The following is an 11,283-nucleotide window of genomic DNA, read 5'->3' on the forward strand; positions in this document are numbered from 1 at the left end:
TGGTCAGGTATTCTGCTACTGTGTACTCTCTGTTTAGGGTCAGTCACAGTGGTCAGGTATTCTGCTACTGTGTACTCTCTGTTTAGGGTCAGTCACAGTGGTCAGGTATTCTGCCGCTGTGTACTCTCTGTGTAGGGCCAAATAGCATTCTAGTTTGCTCAGTTTTTTTGTTAATTCTTTCCAATGTGACAAGTAATTATCTTTTTGTTTACTCATGATTTGGTTGGGTCTAATTGTGCTGCTGTCCTGGGGATCTGTAGGGTGTGTTTGTGTTTGTGAACAGAGCCCCAGAACCAGCTTGCTCAGGGGACTCGCTAAGATTTTTTATTTTTTTCATTTATTTCACCTTTATTTAACCAGGTGAAACCAACCAACATACAGTCAATAATACAGTAGAAACAAGTCTATATACAATGTGAGCAAATGAGGTGAGAAGGGAGGTAAAGGCAAAAAAGGCCATGGTGGCAAAGTAAATACAATATAGCAAGTAAAACACTGGAATGGTAGTTTTGCAATGGAAGAATGTGCAAAGTAGAAATAAAAATAATGGGGTGCAAAGGAGCAAAATAAGTTAATTAATTAAATACAGTTGGGAAAGAGGTAGTTGTTTGGGCTAAATTATAGGTGGGCTATGTACAGGTGCAGTAATCTGTGAGCTGCTCTGACAGTTGGTGCTTAAAGCTAGTGAGGGAGATAAGTGTTTCCAGTTTCAGAGATTTTAGTAGTTCGTTCCAGTCATTGGCAGCAGAGAACTGGAAGGAGAGGCGGCCAAAGAAAGAATTGGTTTTGGGGGTGACTAGAGAGATATACCTGCTGGAGCGCGTGCTACAGGTGGGAGATGCTATGGTGACCAGCGAGCTGAGATAAGGGGGGACTTTACCTAGCAGGGTCTTGTAGATAACCTGTAGCCAGTGGGTTTGGCGACGAGTATGAAGCGAGGGCCAACCAACGAGGACGTACAGGTCGCAATGGTGGGTAGTATATGGGGCTTTGGTGACAAAACGGATTGCACTGTGATAGACTGCATCCAATTTGTTGAGTAGGGTATTGGAGGCTATTTTGTAAATGACATCGCCAAAGTCGAGGATTGGTAGGATGGTCAGTTTTACAAGGGTATGTTTGGCAGCATGAGTGAAGGATGCTTTGTTGCGAAATTGGAAGCCAATTCTAGATTTAACTTTGGATTGGAGATGTTTGATATGGGTCTGGAAGGAGAGTTTACAGTCTAACCAGACACCTAAGTATTTGTAGTTGTCCACGTATTCTAAGTCAGAGCCGTCCAGAGTAGTGATATTGGACAGGCGGGTAGGTGCAGGTAGCGATCGGTTGAAGAGCATGCATTTAGTTTTACTTGTATTTAAGAGCAATTGGAGGCCACGGAAGGAGAGTTGTATGGCATTGAAGCTTGCCTGGAGGGTTGTTAACACAGTGTCCAAAGAAGGGCCAGAAGTATACAGAATGGTGTCGTCTGCGTAGAGGTGGATCAGAGACTCACCAGCTTGCTTAGGGGACTCTTCTCCAGGTTCATCTCTCTGTAGGTGATGGCTTTGTTATGGAAGGTTTGGGAATCGCTTCCTTTTAGGTGGTTGTAGAATTTAAAAGCTCTTTTCTGGATTTTGATAATTAGTGGGTATCGGCCTAATTCTGCTCTGCATGCATTATTTGGTGTTCTACGTTGTACACAGAGGATATTTTTACAGAATTCTGCGTGCAGAGTCTCAATTTGGTGTTTGTCCCATTTTGTGAAGTCTTGGTTGGTGAGCGGACCCCAGACCTCACAACCATAAAGGGCAATGGGCTCTGACTGATTCAAGTATTTTTAGCCAGATCCTAATTCCTAGACACATGACCTGGTCGTAGAGCAGTGTCAACATGACTGAGAAGACACATGACCTGGTAGTAGACCAGTGTCAACATGACTGAGAAGACACGTGACCTGGTCTGTGACGACCGGTCCCTATAGCCAGACTGTCCTCTCTGGACAGCCAGGTTGGTCTGTGACGACCGGTCTCTATAGCCAGACTGTCCTCTCTGGGCAGCCAGGTTTGTCTGTGACGACCGGTCTCTATAGCCAGACTGTCCTCTCTGGACAGCCAGGTTTGTCTGTGACGACCGGTCTCTATAGCCAGACTGTCCTCTCTGGGTAGCCAGGTTTGTCTGTGACGACCGGTCCCTATAGCCAGACTGTCCTCTCTGGACAGCCAGGTTTGTCTGTGACGACCAGTCTCTATAGCCAGACTGTCCTCTCTGGGCAGCCAGGTTTGTCTGTGATGACCGGTCTCGATAGCCAGACTGTCCTCTCTGGGCAGCCAGGTTTGTCTGTGACGACCGGTCTCTACAGCCAGACTGTCCTCTCAGAGTCTGTACCTAGTCAGTGTTTTCCTCAGTTTCCTTATCAATTCAATTCAATTTGCTTTATTGGCATGATGTAACAGTGTACATATTGCCAAAGCTTATTTAGGATATTTACAATATGAAATAACAATGAGAATCAAAATTGTCAACGGGACAACAGTAACAACAATAACCAAGGGTCAAAATATCAGTCAGATAGTCTGCCACTCTGGGATGTCTGTTTAGAGCCAAATATCATTGCTCTCTCTCTTTCTCTCTCTCGCTCTCTCCCCCTCTCTCTCCCTCTCTCTCCCTCGCTCTCTCCCCCTCTCTCTCCCTCGCTCTCTCCCCCTCTCCCCCTCTCTCTCCCTCGCTCTCCCTCTCTTTACCCCTCTCGCTCGCTCTCTCTCCCTCTCTCTCCCCTCTCTTTACCCCTCTCGCTCGCTCTCTCTCCCTCTCTCTCCCCTCTCTTTACCCCTCTCTCTCGCTCTCTCTTCCCTCTCTTTACCCCTCTCGCTCGCTCTCTCTTCCCTCTCTTTACCCCTCTCGCTCGCTCTCTCTCCCTCTCAAAGAATGCTGAGTTGCATCCAAAGGACACCATACCTAGTGTGAAGCATGGGGGTGGAAACATCATGCTTTGGGGCTGTTTTTCTGCAAAGGGACCAGGACGACTGATCCGTGTAAATCTTCTTCTGGATCATCCAAATGCTCTCTAGCAAACTTCAGACGGGCCTGGACATGTACTGGCTTAAGCAAGGGGACACGTCTGGCACTGCAGGATTTGAGTCCCTGGTGGCGTACTGTGTTACTGATGGTAGGCTTTGTTACTTTGGTCCCAGCTCCCTGCAGGTCATTCACTAGGTCCCCCCGTGTTGTTCTGGGATTTTTGCTCACCGTTCTTGTGATCATTTTGACCCCACGGGGTGAGATCTTGCGTGGAGCCCCAGATCGAGGGAGATTATCAGTGGTCTTGTATGTCTTCCATTTCCTAATAATTGCTCCCACAGTTGATTTCTTCAAACCAAGCTGCTTACCTATTGCAGATTCAGTCTTCCCAGCCTGGTGCAGGTCTACAATTGTGTTTCTGGTGTCCTTTGACAGCTCTTTGGGCTTGGCCATAGTGGAGTTTGGAGTGTGACTGTTTGAGGTTGTGGACAGGTGTCTTTTACACTGATAACAAGTTCAAACAGGTGCCATTAATACAGGTAACGAGTGGAGGACAGAGGAGCCTCTTAAAGAAGAAGTTACAGGTCTGTGAGAGCCAGAAATCTTGCTTGTTTGTAGGTGACCAAATACTTATTTTCCACCATAATTTGCAAATTAATTCATTAAAAATCCTACAATGTGATTTCCTGGAAAAAAAATGCTCATTTTGTCTGACATAGTTGAAGTATACCTATGATGAAAATTACAGGCGATTCAAAACGTATGTACCGAACTACAGGGATTCAACACGTCTGTACCGAACTACAGGGATTCAACACTTATTTACCGAACTACAGGGATTCAACATGTCTGTACCGAACTACAGGGATTCAACACGTCTGTCCAGAACTACAGGGATTCAACACTTATGTACCGAACTACAGGGATTCAACACGTCTGTACCGAACTACAGGGATTCAACACGTCTGTCCAGAACTACAGGGATTCAACACGTCTGTCCAGAACTACAGGGATTCAACACGTCTGTCCAGAACTACAGGGATTCAACACGTCTGTCCAGAACTACAGGGATTCAACACTTATGTACCGAACTACAGGGATTCAACACGTCTGTACCGAACTACAGGGATTCAACACGTCTGTACCGAACTACAGGGATTCAACACGTCTGTACCGAACTACAGGGATTCAACACGTCTGTCCAGAACTACAGGGATTCAACACGTCTGTCCAGAACTACAGGGATTCAACACGTCTGTTCAGAACTACAGGGATTCAACACTTATGTACCAAACTACAGCGATTCCACACGTCTGTCCAGAACTACAGCGATTCCACACGTCTGTCCTGAACTACAGGGATTCAACACGTCTGTACCGAACTACAGGGATTCAACACGTCTGTCCTGAACTACAGGGATTCAACACGTCTGTCCTGAACTACAGGGATTCAACACGTCTGTACCGAACTACAGGGATTCAACACGTCTGTCCAGAACTACAGGGATTCAACACGTCTGTCCAGAACTACAGGGATTCAACACGTCTGTCCAGAACTACAGGGATTCAACACGTCTGTCCAGAACTACAGGGATTCAACACGTCTGTCCAGAACTACAGGGATTCAACACTTATGTACCGAACTACAGGGATTCAACACGTCTGTACCGAACTACAGGGATTCAACACGTCTGTCCAGAACTACAGGGATTCAACACGTCTGTCCAGAACTACAGGGATTCAACACGTCTGTCCAGAACTACAGGGATTCAACACGTCTGTCCAGAACTACAGGGATTCAACACTTATGTACCGAACTACAGGGATTCAACACGTCTGTCCAGAACTACAGGGATTCAACACGTATGTACCGAACTACAGGGATTCAACACGTCTGTCCAGAACTACAGGGATTCAACACGTCTGTACCGAACTACAGGGATTCAACACTTATGTACCGAACTACAGGGATTCAACACTTATGTACCGAACTACAGGGATTCAACACATCTGTACCGAACTACAGGGATTCAACACTTATGTACCGAACTACAGGGATTCAACACTTATGTACCGAACTACAGGGATTCAACACGTATGTACCGAACTACAGGGATTCAACACTTATGTACCGAACTACAGGGATTCAACACGTCTGTCCAGAACTACAGGGATTCAACACGTCTGTACAGAACTACAGGGATTCAACACGTCTGTTCAGAACTACAGGGATTCAACACTTATGTACCAAACTACAGGGATTCAACACGTCTGTACCGAACTACAGGGATTCAACACGTCTGTCCTGAACTACAGGGATTCAACACGTCTGTCCTGAACTACAGGGATTCAACACGTCTGTTCAGAACTACAGGGATTCAACACGTCTGTTCAGAACTACAGGGATTCAACACGTCTGTTCAGAACTACAGGGATTCAACACGTCTGTTCAGAACTACAGGGATTCAACACGTCTGTTCAGAACTACAGGGATTCAACACGTCTGTTCAGAACTACAGGGATTCAACACGTCTGTTCAGAACTACAGGGATTCAACACGTCTGTACCGAACTACAGTGATTCAACACGTCTGTCCAGAACTACAGGGATTCAACACTCATGTACCGAACTACAGGGATTCAACACGTCTGTCCAGAACTACAGGGATTCAACACGTCTGTCCAGAACTACAGGGATTCAACACGTCTGTCCAGAACTACAGGGATTCAACACTTATGTACCAAACTACAGGGATTCAACACATATGTACCGAACTACAGGGATTCAACACGTATGTACCCGAACTACAGTGATTCAACACGTCTGTCCAGAACTACAGGGATTCAACACTCATGTACCAAACTACAGGGATTCAACACGTCTGTCCAGAACTACAGGGATTCAACACGTCTGTCCAGAACTACAGGGATTCAACACGTCTGTCCAGAACTACAGGGATTCAACACGTCTGTCCAGAACTACAGGGATTCAACACTTATGTACCAAACTACAGGGATTCAACACATATGTACCGAACTACAGGGATTCAACACGTATGTACCGAACTACAGTGATTCAACACGTCTGTCCAGAACTACAGGGATTCAACACTCATGTACCAAACTACAGGGATTCAACACGTCTGTCCAGAACTACAGGGATTCAACACGTCTGTCCAGAACTACAGGGATTCAACACGTCTGTCCAGAACTACAGGGATTCAACACGTCTGTCCAGAACTACAGGGATTCAACACTTATGTACCAAACTACAGGGATTCAACACTTATGTACCAAACTACAGGGATTCAACACGTATGTACTGTCCAGAACTAAATTCAACGAACTACAGGGATTCAACACGTATGTACCGAACTACAGGGATTCAACACGTCTGTCCTGAACTACAGGGATTCAACACGTCTGTCCTGAACTACAGGGATTCAACACGTCTGTCCAGAACTACAGGGATTCAACACGTCTGTCCAGAACTACAGGGATTCAACACGTCTGTCCAGAACTACAGGGATTCAACACGTCTGTCCAGAACTACAGGGATTGAACACGTCTGTCCAGAACTACAGGGATTCAACACGTCTGTCCAGAACTACAGGGATTCAACACTTATGTACCAAACTACAGGGATTCAACACTTATGTACCAAACTACAGGGATTCAACACTTATGTACCGAACTACAGGGATTCAACACTTATGTACCGAACTACAGGGATTCAACACTTATGTACCGAACTACAGGGATTCAACACGTCTGTCCTGAACTACAGGGATTCAACACGTCTGTCCTGAACTACAGGGATTCAACACGTCTGTCCTGAACTACAGGGATTCAACACGTCTGTCCTGAACTACAGGGATTCAACACGTCTGTACCGAACTACAGGGATTCAACACGTATGTACCGAACTACAGGGATTCAACACGTCTGTCCAGAACTACAGGGATTGAACACGTCTGTCCAGAACTACAGGGATTCAACACGTCTGTCCAGAACTACAGGGATTCAACACTTATGTACCAAACTACAGGGATTCAACACTTATGTACCAAACTACAGGGATTCAACACTTATGTACCGAACTACAGGGATTCAACACTTATGTACCGAACTACAGGGATTCAACACTTATGTACCGAACTACAGGGATTCAACACGTCTGTCCTGAACTACAGGGATTCAACACGTCTGTCCTGAACTACAGGGATTCAACACGTCTGTCCTGAACTACAGGGATTCAACACGTCTGTCCTGAACTACAGGGATTCAACACGTCTGTACCGAACTACAGGTATTCAACACGTATGTACCGAACTACAGGGATTCAACACGTCTGTCCAGAACTACAGGGATTCAACACGTCTGTCCAGAACTACAGGGATTCAACACGTCTGTTCAGAACTACAGGGATTCAACACGTCTGTTCAGAACTACAGGGATTCAACACGTCTGTTCAGAACTACAGGGATTCAACACGTCTGTACCGAACTACAGGGATTCAACACGTCTGTCCAGAACTACAGGGATTCAACACTCATGTACCAAACTACAGGGATTCAACACGTCTGTCCAGAACTACAGGGATTCAACACGTCTGTCCAGAACTACAGGGATTCAACACGTCTGTCCAGAACTACAGGGATTCAACACTTATGTACCAAACTACAGGGATTCAACACATATGTACCGAACTACAGGGATTCAACACGTATGTACCGAACTACAGGGATTCAACACGTCTGTCCAGAACTACAGGGATTCAACACGTCTGTCCAGAACTACAGGGATTCAACACGTCTGTCCAGAACTACAGGGATTCAACACGTCTGTCCAGAACTACAGGGATTCAACACGTCTGTCCAGAACTACAGGGATTCAACACGTCTGTCCAGAACTACAGGGATTCAACACTTATGTACCAAACTACAGGGATTCAACACTTATGTACCAAACTACAGGGATTCAACACGTATGTACCGAACTACAGGGATTCAACACGTATGTACCGAACTACAGGGATTCAACACGTCTGTCCTGAACTACAGGGATTCAACACGTCTGTCCAGAACTACAGGGATTCAACACGTCTGTCCAGAACTACAGGGATTCAACACGTCTGTCCAGAACTACAGGGATTCAACACGTCTGTCCAGAACTACAGGGATTGAACACGCCTGTCCAGAACTACAGGGATTCAACACGTCTGTCCAGAACTACAGGATTCAACACTTATGTACCAAACTACAGGATTCAACACTTATGTACCAAACTACAGGGATTCAACACTTATGTACCGAACTACAGGGATTCAACACTTATGTACCGAACTACAGGGATTCAACACTTATGTACCGAACTACAGGGATTCAACACGTCTGTCCTGAACTACAGGATTCAACACGTCTGTCCTGAACTACAGGGATTCAACACGTCTGTCCTGAACTACAGGGATTCAACACGTCTGTCCTGAACTACAGGGATTCAACACGTCTGTAAGAACTACAGGGATTCAACACGTATGTACCGAACTACAGGATTCAACACGTCTGTCCAGAACTACAGGGATTGAAACACGTCTGTCCAGAACTACAGGGATTCAACACGTCTGTCCAGATCTACAGGGATTCAACACTTATGTACCAAACTACAGGGATTCAACACTTATGTACCAAACTACAGGGATTCAACACTTATGTACCGAACTACAGGGATTCAACACTTATGTACCGAACTACAGGGATTCAACACTTATGTACCGAACTACAGGGATTCAACACGTCTGTCCTGAACTACAGGGATTCAACACGTCTGTCCTGAACTACAGGGATTCAACACGTCTGTCCTGAACTACAGGGATTCAACACGTCTGTCCTGAACTACAGGGATTCAACACGTCTGTACCGAACTACAGGGATTCAACACGTATGTACCGAACTACAGGGATTCAACACGTCTGTCCAGAACTACAGGGATTCAACACGTCTGTCCAGAACTACAGGGATTCAACACGTCTGTTCAGAACTACAGGGATTCAACACGTCTGTTCAGAACTACAGGGATTCAACACGTCTGTTCAGAACTACAGGGATTCAACACGTCTGTACCGAACTACAGGGATTCAACACGTCTGTCCAGAACTACAGGGATTCAACACTCATGTACCAAACTACAGGGATTCAACACGTCTGTCCAGAACTACAGGGATTCAACACGTCTGTCCAGAACTACAGGGATTCAACACGTCTGTCCAGAACTACAGGGATTCAACACTTATGTACCAAACTACAGGGATTCAACACATATGTACCCGAACTACAGGGATTCAACACGTCTGTACCGAACTACAGGGATTCAACACGTCTGTCCAGAACTACAGGGATTCAACACGTCTGTCCAGAACTACAGGGATTCAACACGTATGTCCAGAACCAGAACTACAGGGATTCAACACTATGTACCGAACTACAGGATTCAACACGTCTGTCCTGAACTACAGGGATTCAACACGTCTGTTCAGAACTACAGGGATTCAACACGTCTGTTCAGAACTACAGGGATTCAACACGTCTGTTCAGAACTACAGGGATTCAACACGTCTGTTCAGAACTACAGGGATTCAACACGTCTGTACCGAACTACAGGGATTCAACACGTCTGTCCAGAACTACAGGGATTCAACACTCATGTACCAAACTACAGGGATTCAACACGTCTGTCCAGAACTACAGGGATTCAACACGTCTGTCCAGAACTACAGGGATTCAACACGTCTGTCCAGAACTACAGGGATTCAACACTTATGTACCAAACTACAGGGATTCAACACATATGTACCGAACTACAGGGATTCAACACGTATGTACCGAACTACAGGGATTCAACACGTCTGTCCAGAACTACAGGGATTCAACACGTCTGTCCAGAACTACAGGGATTCAACACGTATGTACCGAACTACAGGGATTCAACACTTATGTACCGAACTACAGGGATTCAACACGTCTGTTCAGAACTACAGGGATTCAACACGTCTGTCCAGAACTACAGGGATTCAACACTTATGTACCGAACTACAGGGATTCAACACGTCTGTCCAGAACTACAGGGATTCAACATGTATGTACCGAACTACAGGGATTCAACACTTATGTACCAAGCTACAGGGATTCAACACGTCTGTCCGAACTACAGGGATTCAACACGTATGTACCGAACTACAGGGATTCAACACTTATGTACCAAGCTACAGGGATTCAACACGTCTGTCCAGAACTACAGGGATTCAACACGTATGTACCGAACTACAGGGATTCAACACGTCTGTACCAAGCTACAGGGATTCAACACGTCTGTCCAGAACTACAGGGATTCAACACGTATGTACCAGAACTACAGGGATTCAACACGTCTGTCCAGAACTACAGGGATTCAACACGTCTGTCCAGAACTACAGGGATTCAACACGCCTGTCCAGAACTACAGGATTCAACACGTCTGTCCAGAACTACAGGGATTCAACACGTCTGTCCAGAACTACAGGATTCAACACGTCTGTCCAGAACTACAGGGATTCAACACGTCTGTCCAGAACTACAGGGATTCAACACGCCTGTCCAGAACTACAGGGATTCAACACGTCTGTCCAGAACTACAGGGATTCAACACGTCTGTCCAGAACTACAGGGATTCAACACTTATTTACCGAACTACAGGGATTAAACACTTATGTACCAAGCTACAGGGATTCAACACTTATGTACCGAACTACAGGGATTCAACACGTATGTACCGAACTACAAGGCGGGGGAATCAGAAATCATAATGCCTCTCACTCTCTCACTCACTTCACTCACTCACTCACACATAACACATAACACTCACTCACTCACACATAACACTCACTCACTCACTCACCACACATAACACACACTCTTCCTTGGCCTTTTCGGTAAACTTAAAAGCTATTTCATTTTAATTTAAAAGAGGGTTGGTCCCAGCAGGACGGAGGATACCCTTTCTCCTCCGCTGTGCTCTCATCTTCTGTTTCCTGTGGCTTATTGAAGCTCTTCAGCTTTCCAGACTCAGCTGCTGCACAGACATCAGTACCGGTCTCCTAGTGGGTCTGGGTAGGAAACTGACACAGCGGAGAGCCATGCAACATTTACACTGGATATAACCCTCTCTTAGATAGATTTACTACAGAGGGAGGGGGAGAGGGAGAGGGAGAGGAGAGGAGAGAGGGAGAGGGAGGAGGGAGAGGAGGAGAG

The sequence above is a fragment of the Oncorhynchus nerka genome, linkage group LG2, assembly GCF_034236695.1.
Source record: "Oncorhynchus nerka isolate Pitt River linkage group LG2, Oner_Uvic_2.0, whole genome shotgun sequence".
Taxonomy (NCBI): domain Eukaryota; kingdom Metazoa; phylum Chordata; class Actinopteri; order Salmoniformes; family Salmonidae; genus Oncorhynchus; species Oncorhynchus nerka.